A 19,069-nucleotide genomic window follows, 5' to 3' on the forward strand; every position below is an offset into this window, starting at 1 on the left:
GCAAGGAAATGATGATAGTTTGTATTTGAGAAAGAGCATTGTATTGTTGGGTGATCTTGCTATCTCATGAGGTGAAGAGGGCTTTGATGCTGGGAGGATGATGCTGGATCAGACAACTGGGTTGTAATTCTCCCTTCTATTCTAATAAAGTTCTTAGAGTTTTTCTTCCATATAATTGTGCAATTGTGAATGTTATTATTTGTGAATGCCATTACATGTTCATTATATTTCTGATTCTGTAATGATTATGATATAATAGATCAAGATGCTTTGATGGTTCTTTGTTACTGTGTTTCTTCATGTACTCTCCAAGCGGGATAAGTACGGAGAGGAGTTGCAAGCTCTGTCAAGGGGGAGAGAGATCAAGAAAGGAGTTAAGCAGAAGATCCAGGTTGGTTCCTTTGTCTTTCTCTTATATATTATACATAGAAGAAATCACGAATTGCTTTCAAACTAGTGTTTCTAGGGTAGCTGCCAAACCTAGAGGGCTAGTCGCTCGAAAAGACACTAGTTTTCCCATAAACAAATTGGCGACTCTGCTGGGGATCGAATAGACGTTTGTTGGTTGTTATTTTTTGTTTTATAAACTATAGATAGAGCTTGAAGTCAGCTAGGTAGCCTTCGAACTGCTCTTGCTCTGCAATTGCATGGTAGATGAATGCTGCTTTAGTCAATCTCTGGTTTAGTTTATGAATTAAACATTTGACTTACAAGCATTCTAGATGCCCTTTTTGTAGCTCAGTAACCTCTCAAGATCATTTCTCTATACTTTTCTCTTTACTGTCCATCATAGCTCAGCTTAACTCACAGAAAGCAACTACAAATTTTAACCAAAACGCACTTCAGTTGCGCTCCCTGGCCCATCGCACTGTCTGTCATTGTCTACCAGTATGCATCGCACCTCCCACGTCTGAAAAGTACGATGCATCCCTGTTTCTGTCAAGCCTAGGTGCGATGATTGACTGAACCTATTTCCGTTCCTGAAATTTGGGGTTTTTGTCCTTGTTTTCAGCTCTGTTTAGTTGTTTTTGCTGCTTATGAATAGTACCTCATTACTGAAGCCTGCTTGCATCACATAGATCAACCTCCATTGATTAGGATTAGTAAATGTTTTTATGTATTTGTCCATCATTTACAATCCTTTGTCAAAAAGTTGCTTAAATCGATCTGTCGTTTTGGTACAAAAAGTGTCGTAACTGTCGTTTTGTGTCAAAAAGAGAAGTGTCGTGGAGTCTTCCTTCCCTGGATAGTCAATTGAACTTTTTGTCATGTATTTGATTTGATTTGTTGATATTTGAAGTGTCGAAAGCATTTTCTATTCGAAATTGAAAAGTGTCGTTTAGTCTTCCTTTCTATTTTGAAAAAGAAATTGTCGAAAATGTCGCTTTGAAAGAAATATTTCAGATCTTTGTTACATTTAGTTTTCTTTTTTGGCATTTTCACATTAAAGAGAGCGAAAAACAATTACATTCATTTTCATTTGCATTTAGTTTGTGTGCGAAAAATGATTTAGGAAAATAAACTAGTGTGTGCTCTTTGCTCTTTGTTTGAAAGAATTGTAATCTTCTTTTCCTAGTAGCTAAGATTTTCATTGATCAGAATAAAAAAAGATTGTTTATCATTGTAGGTTGCATTTTTAGGAATTTCCAATCAACATCATGTGGTGAACCATTGAAAGGAAAACTTTAAACAAGATCAACTCTAAAATAAATTTCAATGAACTTAACAATGCTTTGGAACTTAATGCAACACATCTAGAGGTCTAGGCTAGAGACGTGTTCCGGCGTCATAAAATCTAGTAACTATCGTTTTCATTGAAGGTTGGGTGATTCCTCCTCCTTGATACGACAAGTGATAGCACGGACTTGTGCTCCCTATACTGTCGTGTATATATTGGGAGACCACAATAGGCTTATATCCTTTATCCATAGGAAGCTGAGTCTGCCACCCTATCGATCGCAATGCACTAAACACAGCATTCGAGAAGATTGATTGCCATACATAAGTCCTTGATAATTTCTCTTTAATTTATTACCAAGGTGTATTTTGCAGTTTCGCGATTGGTTTGGTAATCCTTCTGTCTAGATTTCCAGAGTAGTCACTTTCGTTCCTTTTCGACTCTTTAAAAGAAAAGGTCCATCTGAGCACTTGTCACTTCAAGCTCATTAAAAATCGAAGGGGACTAGAGTCATCTTTAGCTTTTTCTCGACTCTTAAAAACTGAAAAAGAAAAGTTCTGTCAAAGTGTCAATAAAATTAACTGAATTCGAAATAACATTATTTTCCCCTTAATTTTGAGTTGATCAAGTAATCCGCAATCGTGGAAGAAAGTCAATAAAAACCCCGTTGTTCGTGGAGACTAGCGAGTCAACCATCTTTAACTTTGGAAACGAAGCCATTCCAAGCTAAATAGTCTCGTTTAACTGAGTCCAATTCATTTGGTTTATTTGAAACTTTGGTTTCAACATCATCAGAGACTACAGTTACTCCGATCATTTCTGGTACATCTACCTTTAGAGAAGAAGTTCCACAGTTACAAGAGGACATTAGAACTGATCCTAGTGTAATGGTAGACACTTATATACCTGAAACAACTCCATTTAGAGTTGATCCAGAGACTGAAGTTCACTTACCTGAACATTTGGAAGTTGAGTTCTAGAATTCAGAAGGTGTCACCCCTCCAATATCTGTCACTGCAGAAGCTATACCTTCTTCGGCTCCAGAAATATTTTACGGACCTAACGGTTTACCTCTTCCACCTGGTCTGATTTCTATAGAGGAGATAGTAGAGGATCCTTCTTCCAGTACTCTGTTACATTTGGAACTAGGATTCATCTATATTCTTCTACTCCTGAAGTTGGATCTTTTAATCATCCTTCATCGTAAGTTCCTATCAAATCGCTAGGAAATATTTTGGATAGACTAAACATGTCTGAGCAACCATCAACATCTAGGACTGTGTCACCTGATACAACTACGATAGAACTTCCTGCTGCCATTCCTACAATGTTTGCTGGTATACCATCTGTCCCGGCTAATTATCAATCTCTAGATGAAGTCCACTCAGGGGCTGTTTTGACGACATGGTCTGTTCCTATTTGTTCATCTGGGGTCCCATCTGGTATTTCTTATGTTGAAACTCAGCAAGTTGATCTGGCATGCCAGTATCAATTTGGGCAAACCAGTCTTCAAAGACCGATATATCCTTTGAACACTGGATTGCCGCCGTATGGAGGGCAGTATGCTTTTTCATTGTTCCCTCCTGGAGAACAACCATATGAGAGTTTACAACAAAATTTAGGTCAAACCAGAATTACATCTAGTGGTTGGGTACCAATACTGCCACAGCAACCAAGGGTTGTATATTCATTACAACCGATCCAACCTGTGTCGGATATTTCCACTACACCTGCTATTGTGACTGTGTCGCAAGTACAAGAATTGCCTGTTGTGTCTCAACCTCAAGTCTCTCAGGTTGCAATACAACAGCCTCTTGTCTCTACGACTCAATCACAACCTCAAGTTAGTGTTTCCTTACCTAGAACGACTTAGGCTCAAAGGGGTATTATCACTCCACATCTTGGTCAATCTTCCAGTATTGGGAAACAACAAATGGTCCAACAACCATGGCTGGTGCAATACCAACAACCGTAATTCCAGCAAACCCAACCTCACTTTGGGCTTGGTCAATATCAAACCTACCGAGGACCTGAGCAACAAGGCTTTGTAGGTAATGGACAGCCACATTTTCAAAACAGTTATCAACAACCACACTATACTGGTTATGTCCAACAACCTTATCAAAGTTACCAACATGAGATACATTATGCTAGTATGCAAAGACCTGCTACTCAGGCAATTCCATCTTATCCTGGGTATGCTTCACCTAACCTGAATCAACAGTTGCCTTTTGTAGCAACTTTAGAATTACCAGATTTGGACGGGCGGACGAATGATCCAATTGCATATGCCCCTTGGTGGCCAGCGATTCCTCATACACTTCCCTCCGATATTCCTGAATTCAATGGAAATCCAGGTGAATATCCATCAAATCACGTAATGAATTTTCATTTGTGGTGCTCATCTAAGACCCTAAATGATGATTTGATTAGGCTTCACTTTTTTCAAAGAACGCTAACTGGTCCGGTAGAGAAATGGTATATTGAATTGCCTAGAGCTTCGTTCGATAACTTCAGCGCCCTTGCCACTACATTTCTAACCCATTTTCAGTTTCCCATAAGATATGAAACAGGAACAGAACTCCTTACCAACTTTAAACAGACCACGGCCACTCACATATCCGATCATATTCATGAGTGGCGACATCGTCGTCGAATGGTAAATACGTATGTTCCTGATAAGCTTTTAGCTGAGTGGTTTATTAAGTCCTTATTGCCATCTATAACTGAGGACGTGGCAAAAGGAGGATTTGTCACTGAAGAGAAAGTCATTGCTCGTGCCTAATATTTAGACTTGATCTATACTCAGTTTGGCACACTCTACGACAAAATTCTTGACGCTCTTAGACCAGAATTTTCTGTTCCACCCCCTCCTAAATCAAACAGGGACTCTCATGCCGGTGATGGTGTTATCGATGCCTCAAGCACACAAACTGCAAAGGCTCCATCTAAAAAAGCCCTTGCAGTTTCTAGTCAAAAAGCAAATGACAAACCTCTTGCCTCGGAGATTAATGCCATGTCATCTGACAAGGGAAAAAATCCAAAGCAACCAGGGGGCAAGAAGAAAGGGAAAAATAATAAGAAGAAACAGGAAGATTCAACTCCTGAAAAATCTTTTGAGAACCCTACTGGGCAAAAGAAACCTCGTAATCCATGTTACATATGCAACGATGAGCATTGTATGAGAGATTGTCCACATTGAGCTGAAGTTACAAAATTTTTAAAGACTTCAAATACCTCAGCAATGTTGATTGATCCGTTTCTGAACCTAGAAACCAATCTGGTTGCTATCGATCATGCTTCTCCATCCCAAGTGCTTATGCTATCCATCTCAAAACAACAAAATGACGCTTTGATATCGACAAGGAATAAAGATTATGGGAATCCATCATCGTCAAACAACCAGGCTACAGATCAACCTGGTGGTTTGACAACAACTTCACCAGAAGTGGTTCCACCCATTATTCCTGAATTAACTATAAAGCCACCAAAGGGAGTCATACATAAATTGACATTTAATCCTCATGCTCAAGTTGCACAGAATTATAATATAGTGGAAGATCTGACTCAATCGCCATCCACTATGTCGATACTTGAAGTACTACAAAATTGCCCCTCCCAAAAGCAAGCTTTGTTATCAGCAATAGGTGGGATTGATCCAACGGATTCCAATCTTGTGGCCTTTAATCATAAAGGATATTCACCTCAGTGACTGGCCCAGCTTGCCTTCCTTATACAGGTAAAATCCCTCAATAAAACTGTTCATCGAACAATCATTGATGAGGGGGCATCTACCTGTATTATGTTAATGAGTTGCTGGAAAACTTTAGGTTCACCACCCTTGTCGCGATCATCAACGACATTAAAGGCATTCGATGGAAGAACATACACGCTGTATGGGATTTTAAGTAACTTGCAAGTTTAACTGGGGGACAAGACAGTAGAGATTGAAGTCAAGGTCATTGATGGAAACCTTGATTACAATATCTTACTGGGAAGGCCCTGGATTTATGCTATGGCTGCCGTTGTGTCTACATATTTTAGAAAGATTGCATTTCCCTTCCAAGGTGGAATTACAATCGTTGACCAACTAGCCTTTTTTCCTAACAGTTCACAAGCTATTGGAAGCATTCCATTGATCCATGGAAATTCTCAATCACTTCAAAATGTCAGAGTAGGTCTCCTAAAAGACCCTTCCTTAATGGGTACTTTTGCCCTCCCGCCTCCACCTGGACTTGCGGAAGTGGCCACAGTGGAAACCTGTCATATGATCTCTTCTACATCATCTAAGATTAAGAAGAACTCTGACCATTTTGATAGTGTGGATCACCGCGAGGTATTGCCCCCAAGCCCCATAGAATCTTTGTAGCAATCAATTTTCTGGGCCTGGGCGGCAAACCCAAATCAGCACTCAACGAGTGTTTGGATAGATAGGTCTCTAGAGTATGGTACCTCTTTTGATCCTTGGTCTTGTATACATTCTACAGACGAAGGAATAATCCATTCAAAGATGATAGAAGAGACGCCGTGGGAAGATTACCACCATCGTTCCCACCTTCAAGATAACAATGAAGATTATTCAAGTGACCTTAATCATCCTTCAATTTTTGATTTTTTATCAAATACTGTAAAACAGTGAATTGAACATCTTTGACCACTTGACCGAACATATGTTATCGCATGGTTCAAGATTGCTAAAAAATGAACTTGCCTCCAGTAAATAACCTTTGTGATTGCCACGCTATCAGTTTTTGGAGCCTTGGTTTTGTACTCCCCATCACCTCCATCCTTTTGGTAGATCATAAGCTTCCACTTGGTTGTTTACCATTTTGAGGAACAGCTGCGACAAGTGGTCTTATTAGACAACCTCTTCACATCACCATGTTTTGAGAAGTTCCAAACCTACCCGGAACCAGTTGCTACCCTAAACACCACTCGTTCCTAAAAAACGAGCCTTCTTTAAACCCTTTTCAGACTCATTAAATATGAAAAGATTGTCGAGCAATTGGCCTTTCCAGCTCATTAAAGTGATGGGAAATGCCATCCCTCCTGTATATTTTAATCTTTTTCAGACCTGAGGGATTATCTCACGAAAAAGTTCGAGTGCTTGTCTTTTTCGGCTCGTTAAAGTGATCGAAAAGTCATCCCTTTTGTATTATTTTAATCTTTTTCGGACCGAAGGGATTATGCTACAAAAAAGAACTTCTGGAGTTTCCTTTTTGTCCCTTTTCAAACTCTCTAAACATGAAAAGGACCGAGTTATCCTTGTTGTTAAACTTGTTAAAACAATAGCGAAAAACTTGTCCTAGACGAGAAAGAGTTTCCTTTCCGTCTTTTTCAAACTCTTTGAACATGAAAAAGACCGAGTTATCTTTGTTGTTAAACTCGTTAAAACAATAGCGACAAACTTGTCCACCCAGGAAAGAATGACTTTCACTGTCGCTAGACTTGCTAAAACATAGCGACAGGTTTGCCCGAAGGGAAAATTATAGAAAAAGCATATGTTATCCTCCTCAAGCTTGACAAAAATAAAGAGGTACTGGTCAACAATGACTGAGGAAAAAGGGAAGAAAACTTGAAAACTTTATGGTAGCAGGTTGCTCTTGAACATGACACTTTCACTTCATCTTCGTGATTGAGATGGGTTGGCTTATTCCGTTCACCGGTCGTCTCACCATTGGTCTTTCACACCATCCATTTTGGGGTTAACGCTACCAATCCATCTCAGTGTCGCCAATATGTTCAAGAGAAGTCATTCAGTTGAGAATTCACCATCCAGTTAATGCCTTATCCACTGCAATACCTTCAACCTCCATTTTTCATGACCGCCATTCCTGAACCTTGTGTCGTCAAATTGTTTTTCACCTCCAGAACATCATTTGCTTCGTTTCATGTCGTAGATGTGGGATACATTAAGGCCCTCCTACAACGGGTCACTTCTCGTCGACATCGGCTCATTATCCAAGAAGTCGACTTAGAAACAACCCTTTCAGTACTTTGAAGCTTGCATGCCTCAATGGCAAGTTTCTCACTTCCGGCGAAAAGTTGACATCAATGGCCTTTGATCGAAAGATTTTGCGTGGTGTTAAACATCAGATCATATATTCACACCACGTGAATTGTACTGTAGTACCTTGAGGGTCATTATCATTATCGGTGATTCCTCTTGCGTTCATTAACAACTTACATCACCGGCTGGTAATCAGGCGATGTCTTTCCATGTTCGACTTTAGAACATCTTTCCACATGGATCGACTTGTACATCGGGCGAAGATTGAACGAGTTTGAAGACCTCGGATCTTGTTTCATCCATCCGAGCTGTGATATATTCAGGGATATAAAGACATCAAATGTACACAGAAACTGCACAGATGGCCGAGCCAGGGATGATGACTCTACACATGAAGAATCACCAGTCTGCAATTGCAGATGATTATCTGTTCTATGTACATGAAATGAATTTATAAAGCTGAGCATGGGAATGCTCGCCTCAGCTAGATCATGAAAATTATATTATGACGATGTATTGTATTGTATCTTATACAGGTCACTTTCTAGTTTCGAAACCTCGATCCTCATGTTAAAGCATTTCACTCGACATCAAATTTACCACTTGATGCTTTAGGGGGCAACTGTTGTAGACATATTTTGGCACTTCAACCCCAATATTATATGTCGATAAACTAGGGTCCTTCAACCCCTAAAAGTTTTGTTTCATGCCCTAAAAGATCATGGTCAACTGATTACATCATTCCCCAAAAGTTCCACCTGAAAAGCCATCCAGAATTGGCCTAAATTGGACCATACTGACTGCTCCACTGTCAGGGTGCGATGCATACTGACTTCTACACTAGTCAGGTGCGATGAATACTAATGAGGCCTTCTGTAGGGTGCAATGAGTGAGGATGGACAAATGTCCGAGATAGTTTGCTAAGTGGATGCTCATGGAATCTTCTAGAATCTTCTCCTATGACACTTGCCTCTCTGAATTCGCCCTGGGATGAGTAAGAGATCCAAGAAATCTCCAAGTGGAACCAAATGCAACAAGTAGAATGACACTAATTAAAAACCCATAGATGACTCACACCCTTGCACACATCTATAAATGGATCCCTCATTTAAGAGATCTAAAGGCTAGAATATTGCGAATTGCAAGGAAGTGCTGATAGTTTGTATTTGAGAAAGAGCATTGTATTGTTGGGTGATCTTGCTATTTCATGAGGTGAAGAGGGCTTTGATGCTGGGAGGATGATGCTGGATCAGACAACTGGGTTGTAATTCTCCCTTCTATTTTAATAAAGTTCTTCGAGTTTTTCTTCCATATAACTATGCAATTGTGAATGCCATTATATGTTCATTATATTTCTGATTCCATAATGATTATGATATAATAGATCAAAATGATTTGAAATTTATTTGTTACTGTGTTTCTACAGGTACTCTCCAAGTGGGATAAGTACGAAGAGGAGTTGAAAGCTCTGTCAAGGGGGAGAGAGATCAAGCAAGGAGTTAAGCGGAAGATCCAGGTTGGTTCCTTTGTCTTTCTCTTATCTATTATACATAGAAGAAATCGCGAATTGCTTTCAAACTGTTGTTTCTAGGGTAGCTGCCAAACCTAGAGGGCTAGTCGCTCGAAAAGACACTAGTTTCCCCAGAAACACATATATGTTGGTTTCATGCAGGGATTAGGGATGAGGAACAAACATATTCCAGTAGTTGTTAGAGCTATGCTACAGCAGGTCTATTTATATGATCCAGTGATTGAGTTGATTGATAGGACACTCCATTCTATGATGAGTAGGTTCATGGGAGAGAGTGATCTAGTTCACCTTGGATGTGACACATGGGAGATTGTTGAAACCTCCATTATATGGCAAGGTAGATTTATCCTATTGCTGCTCATGATTAAGATTGACAATGGATGGGTGGACGGTGACATCATGGAGATGCCTGGGCAAGATAAGCTTGGCCTTCATAGATATCCCGCCATCAAGTTTTGAGTGGGGAGGATACAGTCTGAGCATGATGGGAAGTTTATCATAGTCAGAGTGGCACAATGTCAGCATGGTGGCACCCTTCTGAGACTAGCATGGGACCTGGGTACAACAGGCTTTGGCGGTTCATCTACCCTCAGGGGTAAGCTTCTTCCTACAGGGGGAGATCATTTAGATATTCCATTTGAATTTGGTGATTCATTATTGACATGGGGATTGTCACTATATGGAAGGATGTTCAACAACAAGGAGTGGTTCGGTGGCACATTCGGGACCCTGGCATTGGCTAGGCCAACATTTTGACCAGCAGGATGTTGCTTGAGGATAAGTAATATTTGGCGGGGAGGTCTGTAATGTTCCCAATTTTTGTGAGTGAAAAATTCACTAAGGAGTTGGGTAGACATTGACATCATGGAGATGCCTAGGCAGGATAAGCGTGGCCTTCACAGATATTCCACCATAAATTTTCGAGTGGGGAGGATACAATCTGAGCATGATGGGAAGTTTGTCATAGTTAGAGTGGCATAGCATCAACATGGTGGCACCCTTCTGAGACTAGCATGGGATCTGGGTACAACAAGATTTGGCACTTCATCTACCCTTAGGGGTAAGATTCTTCCTATAGGGGGAGATCATTCAAATATTCCATTGGAATCTGGTGATTCATTGTTGACATGGTGATCATTGCTAAGGATTTGGGTAGACATTGACATCATGGAGATGCCTCGATAGGATAAGCTTGGCTTTCACAGATATCCCACCATTAGGTTTTGAGTGGGGAGGATACAATCTGAGCATGATGAGAAGTTTGTCATAATTAGAGTGGCGCAGCATCAGCATGGTGGTACCCTTCTGAGACTAGCATGGGATCTGGGTACAATAGGATTTGGTTGTTCATCTACCCTCAGGGGTAATATTCTTCCTACAGGGGGAGATCATTCAGATATTCCATTGGAATCTAGTGATTCGTTGTTGACATGGGGATCATTACTAGTATGGCAGGATGTTCAAAAATGAGGAGTCGTTCAGTGGAACATTTGGAACCCTGGCATTGGCTAGGCCAACATCTGGAGCAGTAGGATATTGCTTGAGGACAAGCATTTTTTGGCGGGGAGCACTGTAATGTTCCAAATTTTTGGTGATATTAAATAAAAAGGAGAAAATATTATTTTGTGGGAGAAAAGTGGAAATGAAGAATGGCGAAAAAGTAATATTTTATTAGTGGAAGGTGGGGACCACCAAGGGAGAGGACTAGCAATTATAAACAGATCTTGGAGGCCTCCATTTGGGATCTTTGATCATTTGATAATTCAACATTAGTTCTCTTGAGCTACTTATCCAAGACAACCGTGTTGTTTAGCACAAGGAATTTTCAAGCGGGAATTCCACGCTCATTTCGGAGAACTTCGAGTGTCTCCCTAGTGAAGCAATTTGGGGAGCTCAATTTAGAGTTTCCATTAGGCATATTTGCAATTTATTTTAGTGAGGATAAGTTCAGAGAATTCTTGGGGTCAAAATTCTACATTTCTAGAAGTGCACAGGGGTTGGATGAATAGAGGTTGAGGAGAGATAAAGGTTGGAGATTGGAGGTATTCCTCAAGGGAGAATTTTGCCAAAGTTGGGAGAGATTTCTAGTGGTGGATTTGGGCTTAATTCAACAGTATTAGTTTTGTGGGGTGTTTTCTGGCCAAATTGGGTGATTTGCACTTATTGGGGATCACCTGGGATTGGTGGATTCAGCTAAAACCATTTCTAGGTTTTCGTGGGTTTATTGAGACGAGTCTATAAATAATTTTACAGAATTTTTTGGGTGATATTCGGATTTGAAATCCCCATTCTTATAGCAGGGTGAATTGCTAGTTAGCTGGGGAATTTGCACCATTTTTTGGGTTTGACATTGGCTTGGAGATAGGCCAAACCTTTTCTGGGTTTCAGGCAAGGAGCACTCTCCTAATTTTATAGATTTTTTTGGGCACTCTAGAGTGGAAAGATCAAGGGGCGAAGTCAACCAACAATGTAGTTTTGGAGCAGTAGTGCAGTTTTGGAGCAACAATGCAGTTTTCTAGAGGAGCTTGCTATTACAGTTGTTGAGTATTCTTGTATTCATCACCTGGTGCTTGTAGCTTGCCTTGTGCAAGACAAGGTGCATTTTATCCAACTCATTTGTACCACAACACTATTATTAATAAAATCTTGGCTCGTTTATGGATTTGGAGATATTTCTAGTTTATGTTTATGCATTTTTGAAAAATTATGTGTTATTATTTTGCATGGCTTTGTTATCAGTGTAAAATTTCCTTTAGGAATATCACATTTTATTATTTGAGTTTTTGTTTTGCTTTCATATGTTTTTTTTATTTTATGTCATGTCATGTTTTATTTCATGCCTTTGCTCACATTTTTTTTAATAAGACCATGTATGAAATCTGTCATGGTTGGCTCTATTGTAATGTGGAAAAAGTTGAAAGGGAAACTGTGACAACTAGCAATGCTTGGCTTACCTTTAGCCTTCTTTATTCTTTGGGCCTAAATATATTTTAAGTTCAAGGATGCATGTATGGAAAATGAATTTCATCTTAAATGAAAGCTTTAGCGGATTTACGATGCTCATATCTATAATAGGATCTTTGTTCCTTGAATCAACCCTTTATATTAATTGGTTTTAATGTGTTAGCTCGGTTAAGAAGATAAGGGAAAGGAGGAAAAACTTAAGCGAGCACACTAATTTCATAGGTGTATATATAAGAGTCCCTGCAAAACATGGAACAACCTCTCTTGCTCATTAAATAAGTCGAGATCCCTCTTTCGTCCTTAGTGAAGTAAATGTCAATAAAATTCCAATGAGCATAAAGTAATAAAATAAAGAAAGGGTGAAAGAAGATAAATGCTTCCAGCATAGAGAGGTGAAGCAAGAAACTTCATCGTGGTACTGAACAAGATCATTAGCAGCGAAGCAATTCTTGTGATTCCTTGAAGTGACTCCACTAGGGTACTGAATAGACTTGTTGGCAGCCGAGCAACATCAGAGATGATAATAGAAACTCTTAACATCTTAAACTCACGGAATTTACATAATCCTACTCCCTAATCAAAACCACTGAAGTTTGATTAGTCATGTGAAATGTGTTAAGCTGACAAAATGAATAAAAGGAACTACATGTGTAACCGGGCTAAGTAAAGAATCTAGGGTGATCAATAGGATGAGACAATACTTCCAAAAGGCTAGACCTCATGCTTAATGTTAGACCTAAACAGAGAAGTTGGAGTTCTTCCAATGTTTCGTCAAGTGTTATCGTTGCTACAACACCCTCCAAAATTTTTCCTACCTTAAAATTTTGGAGCCTCCTTATAATCATGCCATCCTTCATTTCAATCCATCAAAGTCATGCACTATCATGTTCAAGTATTCCTTCGTGAGTTCTAAGTGTTAATATACCTATTTTCATGTGCCCACCTCTTGGTGTCTTCACAAGCACACATCCCGAGATAGACTAAGAACACACTTCATAATGGCAGAGATTGCATAGCTCTTGGTGCTAGTAACTGTGTAGTTCCTAGTGATAGTGACTGTGCAACTCTCAATCATAGTGATTGTGCAGTCCTCTGTGTCATTAATTGTATAGTTCTTAGAGACAGTGACTGTGTAGTTCCCTGAGGCATTCACTTCGGACTTCTTGTAAGTAGTTTATTGTGTAGTTTTCAATGATAGTGTAAGGGCATCTTCTGCATATAGTTATTTTGGACTCTTTGTCAATGGTGAGAATTTATTCCTTCAAGTTGGTGTTGTCACACATCTTAGTGGCAGCTAATTTAATCTTGATTCCTAGTTTCCCAACATGCACTAAGTGCACTCACCAATATTAACCTAAATTGCATGTTTTCTCCCCATATAAAGAGTGACTCCAAAGATCATCCTTATATTCACCTTTCCCTTTTAGTCTTTTTTCACTATTAGAGTGTAAGGAGCATTCTCTCACCCATGGTTGCAAATTCCCCATCATCTTGGTGAGTTTCTCAATTGTCGCTTTTGCTTTCTTTTTCTCTAATGACTTTCATTTTTGCTTGCTTTATATTTTGCAAGTGTCGCTTTTTCATGCTTTTGTTCTTGCATGCATCGTTTTTGTTTTCTTTGTGTTTGCATGTGTCAATTTTACTATTTCATGTGTTCTTTTCACTTGTTTTCACACATCTTAATCTAAGCACCATGGCACGCATTCTAGAGGCAACTCCAATACACTCTCTTGATGTTATTTATCATAAGAGAATGTGTTGGACACTCTTCCATAGCATAACGTGCCATTTGGTTACAATTGATACTTGTGTCATAAAGATATACATCTTAAGTTTCACACTTGGAGACAAGTGTTGTTTTACTATCATTTCATTGTACGCTTGTTGGTTTTGGGTATTGCATGTCTTCTTGTCATATGCTTGGGTATATATGTGTGTGTGATCATGTTTGAGACCTGTTATATGCTTTTACTCTCTTATTTCATTGATATCACACTTAGTCAGTTTTGGAATCCTTCCCCGTCTTCACACCTTGAACAAGTCGTGACCACACTCAGTCTTCTAGTCAAGTGATGAGTGCATTGTGCACTCCTAAGCCTCAATGATGTGATATTTACCTCTTGGATTTGTGCATTGTACCCATCATAAAGACAACCTCCTCCAACTGTGTAACGAGTAACCTCAGAGTACAGACGGTCAAATAGCTTAGCCTTGCCCACTATGCAGTCCATGATCCCTCCTGCCCTATATTGTGCATTCAAAAGTTGAAGTGGACAGTGGGGTCAATTTGAGATTCTTACAATGCTTAACTATGCAGTCCCCTGAGCCTTCTCTTTAATCACTACGCATTGTGTAGTTACAATGCACAACCTTGCCTCCCTTATCTCCTTATCTTGCTCAATTGCGCAATGCCTTTTCATGCCTTGCCTCAATTGTGTATTATGTAATTCCATTGGACAATATGGTCATCCCTCAGTCCTTGTAGTGTTCAACTGCACAATCCTTAGGCCATCTACCTCAGTTACTGCACACTGTGTAGTTATTGTGCCCAAGCTTGTCACTCTTATCTCCTAAACTTGTCATTTGCGCAATTCCTTGACCAGCCTCACCTTCACTATGCACTATGCACTTTCAATGAGAAGTAGGGTCATCCTTCATCACTTGTAGTGCTCAACTTCACAGCAACTAGAGCCCTTCCTTCAAGCATTGTGCACTGTGCATTCTTAGTGAGTAGGAAGACCTTCCTTTCCTCTTAGAATTTTCTAGTGTGTGATCCATGACTTGCGTCTCCATTGTTACTACGAATTGCACAATCACAATACCCATTCCATCATTCCTTTACTCTTTATCCTATGCACTACACCCAAGAAGGAATTTCTCTCATTCCTTGCGCAGTGTCCCATCACAGTCAGCATCTCACATGAGTAAGCAAGATAGAATAGGTGATTTTGGACTGATATTATCTTGTCATGAGTAAAATTTATTTGCAGGTATGATCATTCTGACATGGAAAGATGTTTCTCATGGAGGTCATCAAGGAGAGGTTACAATAACACACTTGTGGAGATCAGATACACAGGTACCATCATGCAAGAGATAAATGAATCTTGGACCCCAATAGAGAGATGACAACTTAGGTTGACTTAGAATGTTCCAACATTCATCTAGACCCTTTGGAGGGTGAAGATTAAGCACATCATAGATAATTCATCAAGAGATGAAGACATAATAGTGGAGAAAGGAGCCTCACATTAATACATTATCATCAAGTCTCATGTCACAGTCACCAAAGTATAGTCATTCAAAGTGTCAATACAAGAGTCTTATTTAGTACCATGTATATTGCCGCATTATTGGTGAAATGTAATTATGTAATTTCATAAATGAGAAAATTTAAAATGTTTGGAATCCCAAGGGTCACACATGGAATTTGAAAAGTCACTAGAGAGTCATAGAGTCATGTAGAAGCTCAAGAGTCAAATAAGAATTCAAAAAGTCACATGATAAGCTCAAGAGTCATGAGGGGAATCAAGAGTGACACGGAGGTGGAAAGTAACCTCATTTGTTATAAATATACCCTCATAGCTCAAGAAACAAGAATTTTCACCTTGGATTCTCTAGCTTGGCATAGAAGATAAGATAATTCTTTGGAGGAGCAAGTAGTGACTTAATGTTCCACTATTGGGGCTAGTGTTGCATCGTTTTAATCGTGTATCTTGGTACTTTCACTTAATATATGAATCTCTTGGATCTGATGCACTTTCATGTATATATCATGAATGTTGTAGGACTATTATTTCATTGTTTATGGTGTATGTTCATGTTTATACATACTAATCAAAATTAACTATTTCAATGGATTTAGTATGCATCTTGTTAAATGTGCATTGTTATTCGCTTTCATGATTGTTGTTACCTTTTGAACTATTTTGTGGGTAAACTAACAAGTCTTTCCTTTCTCTTGTGTTTCTCTTTCAAGATAGTACTAATACTTTTCTTATAGAGGCTCACTCTTTCTTTTCCATTCCATGAAAGTACCTTATATACATTGCAATTGTCTGCTTCACAGTGTCAACTTACTTGCTTGTTTCAAAGGTTATGTGCATAATCTCTTATGTTTTTTATTGTAGCCAAGGAAAAACCCTAGGAATATTGGCTTTTGGGCCTATTATCCAGATGGGGCTCCTACTCCAAATGGTGTGAGGTCTAATTGGGACTTCATACCAGGGAGAACCCCTTTATTGGTGGATTTCCAACACCATCAACTTGTAGGAGGCCTAGATCAGTCATGTCAAAATCTTTGCTTAAATTGTTTCTAATATGTTCTTTATCATTTTCCTCACTACCTATGACAATGATATCATCTACATATATAACCAGAAGGATGATATCTTCACTATCTCTTTTGACATACATGTTGGAATTTGAAGGACTCCACTAGAACCCCTATTCATCCAAATATATGTCAATATTCACGTACCATTCTTGTGGTACCTACTTCATTCCATATAGATCCTTATTCAGTCAGCATACCAAATTCTCTTTTCCTAAAACTTGAAACCCCTATGGTTGTTGCATGTAAGTTTCTTCTTGCAAATTTCCATTGAGGAAGGAACTCTTTACGTCTATTTGATGAACCTTCTAGCCAAATTGTGTTGTTACAGCTAGAACAAGATGAATGGTGCTCATATTTGTTGTAGGAGCAAAGGTCTCCTCATATTCAATACCTTATTGATGAGAGAATCCTTTTGCAACCAATCATGATTTATGTTGATCAAGTGTACCTTACGCTTTATACTTGACCTTGTAGACCCATTTACAACCTATGGCTTTCTTCCTTGATGGAAGATATGTGAGATCCCAAGTCTGATTTTTCATCATATTCTCATGTTTAGATGCCATGGCTTTCTCCCATTCAGGTCTTCCTTTTGCCTCTTCAAAATGTTGTGGCTCATAGATTTCATGTACATTAGCCATAAGATCAAAGTTAACCATAGATGATTTTTATATGCTCTTTCCTCCTAATGATCTTCCCTCGATAATTTCTCCTATCCGAACATCAGCAATGGTGTTATGCCACAATTTGGGTCTTTTGGGAACCACCTCACCCAAATAAATATTGCCACCATGACTTGGGCTACCTGTATGAATTTCATGTGGCTATTGACTTGGATTGTTATAAACAGAGGTTACCGCACTAAGAGACTCATGCTCATCATTTCCCCATCCACGTGGAACTTTCTAAATATTGATACCTAAATATGTTGGAACCATTGATTGCTCAGTGATTCTAACTTGAAATAAAGTTGGAAAGATCCAACCTCCTCATCATCAACAACATCTTTTCTAAAGGTCACTTGATTAGTGGTAGTATAAGCTAACTTGTAAGCCCTATGAGTGTGACTATACCTTGTAAGCATCAACTTCTTACTCTTTGGATATAACTAGGTTATCTTTTGAGCTAGAATCTAAGTGTAAGTAGTAGAAACAAATACTTTGACATGACTAACCTTGGGATGTCTACCCATTGTTGGAGACCTATTCAGTAAGTAAACTACTGTGAATATTGCCTAAGCCCAAAACTAGTGTGTAACACACTTATTCTACAACATACATATGGCCATCTCTATGATGGTGTGGTTGGGTCTTTCAACATTTGTATTCTGTTGTGGAGTGTATGCTGTAGTGTATTGTCTCTTAATGCCATGATTGGCACAAAATTTAAGGAATTCCTTTTTACAGAATTCTCCACCATTATCAGTCCTAAGACTAGTAATGTGACAACCTGACTCTTTTTCTACTAATGCTTTGAACTTTTGAAATTCATTAAACACTTGAGATTTTAATTTCAATAAATACACCCACATCTTCCTACTGAAATCATCAAAAAATAGAAGAAAATACATGGCACCATTGATTGATGTCATGATCATTGGTCTAGAAATGTCCACATGAACCAGTTAAATAACTCGTTACACTCTCCAATCTCGTCCTTCATCAAATGGTGATCAATATTGCTTCCCAACTTGGAAAGATCTGCAAACTCCCTGGACATTCAATTGTATGTTTGTAAGTCTATCGACCTATTTCTCTTGAGCCAACTAAAAGAGATAAGTAATATTGAGATGCCCATACCTCAGATTCCATAATGCATTGATATCTAATGTAGATTTTGTTGCCAATGCATGTTCTATGACTGTTCCAATGTCCACTCATTAGAACAAACCATGATCCCGCACAACAAGAGAACAATATTCTTGGTATCCTTGTCAACTATATAGCATTTTTGATTGCTAAAGTTGACATATAGATGGGGGAAGTGCATCATAATCTAACTAACTAATATAATATTAAGTTACATACCTAGCACATGGTAGACATTAAGAAAATCAACATCTTCTCTCCAAAGGAAATCTAGACATTTCCTTTACCAACTACTGTATTTTCCTCCCCACCACCAAATACCACAAAATCCTTGGATGAACACGACTCATAGTGTGTGTACCATCCTTGTTAGTGAAATGTCGTGAGGCTCTTAAATCAATTTACCAAGCAAATGATCCAGACTGATTTGCATGTGTGTGGCCATGAAGGAATAGAAGGTTGAATCCTTCTCCTTTGTGTGTTCTAAGAAATGAGCTTTCTGTTGAGGTCCTCCCTGGTCGACTTTTTTATTAGCTAATTATTTTCTGTAGTACTTCGTCATTTGGCCTGAATTGCCACAATAATGACAAGTAATGGTCTTCTTTTCTTGGGAGCCATCCTCTTTGCTCTATTGGACTTTCTTCTTGTTTGGTTTTCCTTTTCCTTTGAAATTGGCTGCAAAATCATGCTCGAAACCCTCATTCTCAGTGCTACTTCCAAATTTTTTCTTCCATCAGTATTG

The sequence above is a fragment of the Pinus tabuliformis genome, chromosome 6, assembly GCF_031772625.1.
Source record: "Pinus tabuliformis cultivar Carrire ecotype Pingquan chromosome 6, CPIR1, whole genome shotgun sequence".
NCBI lineage: Eukaryota > Viridiplantae > Streptophyta > Pinopsida > Pinales > Pinaceae > Pinus > Pinus tabuliformis.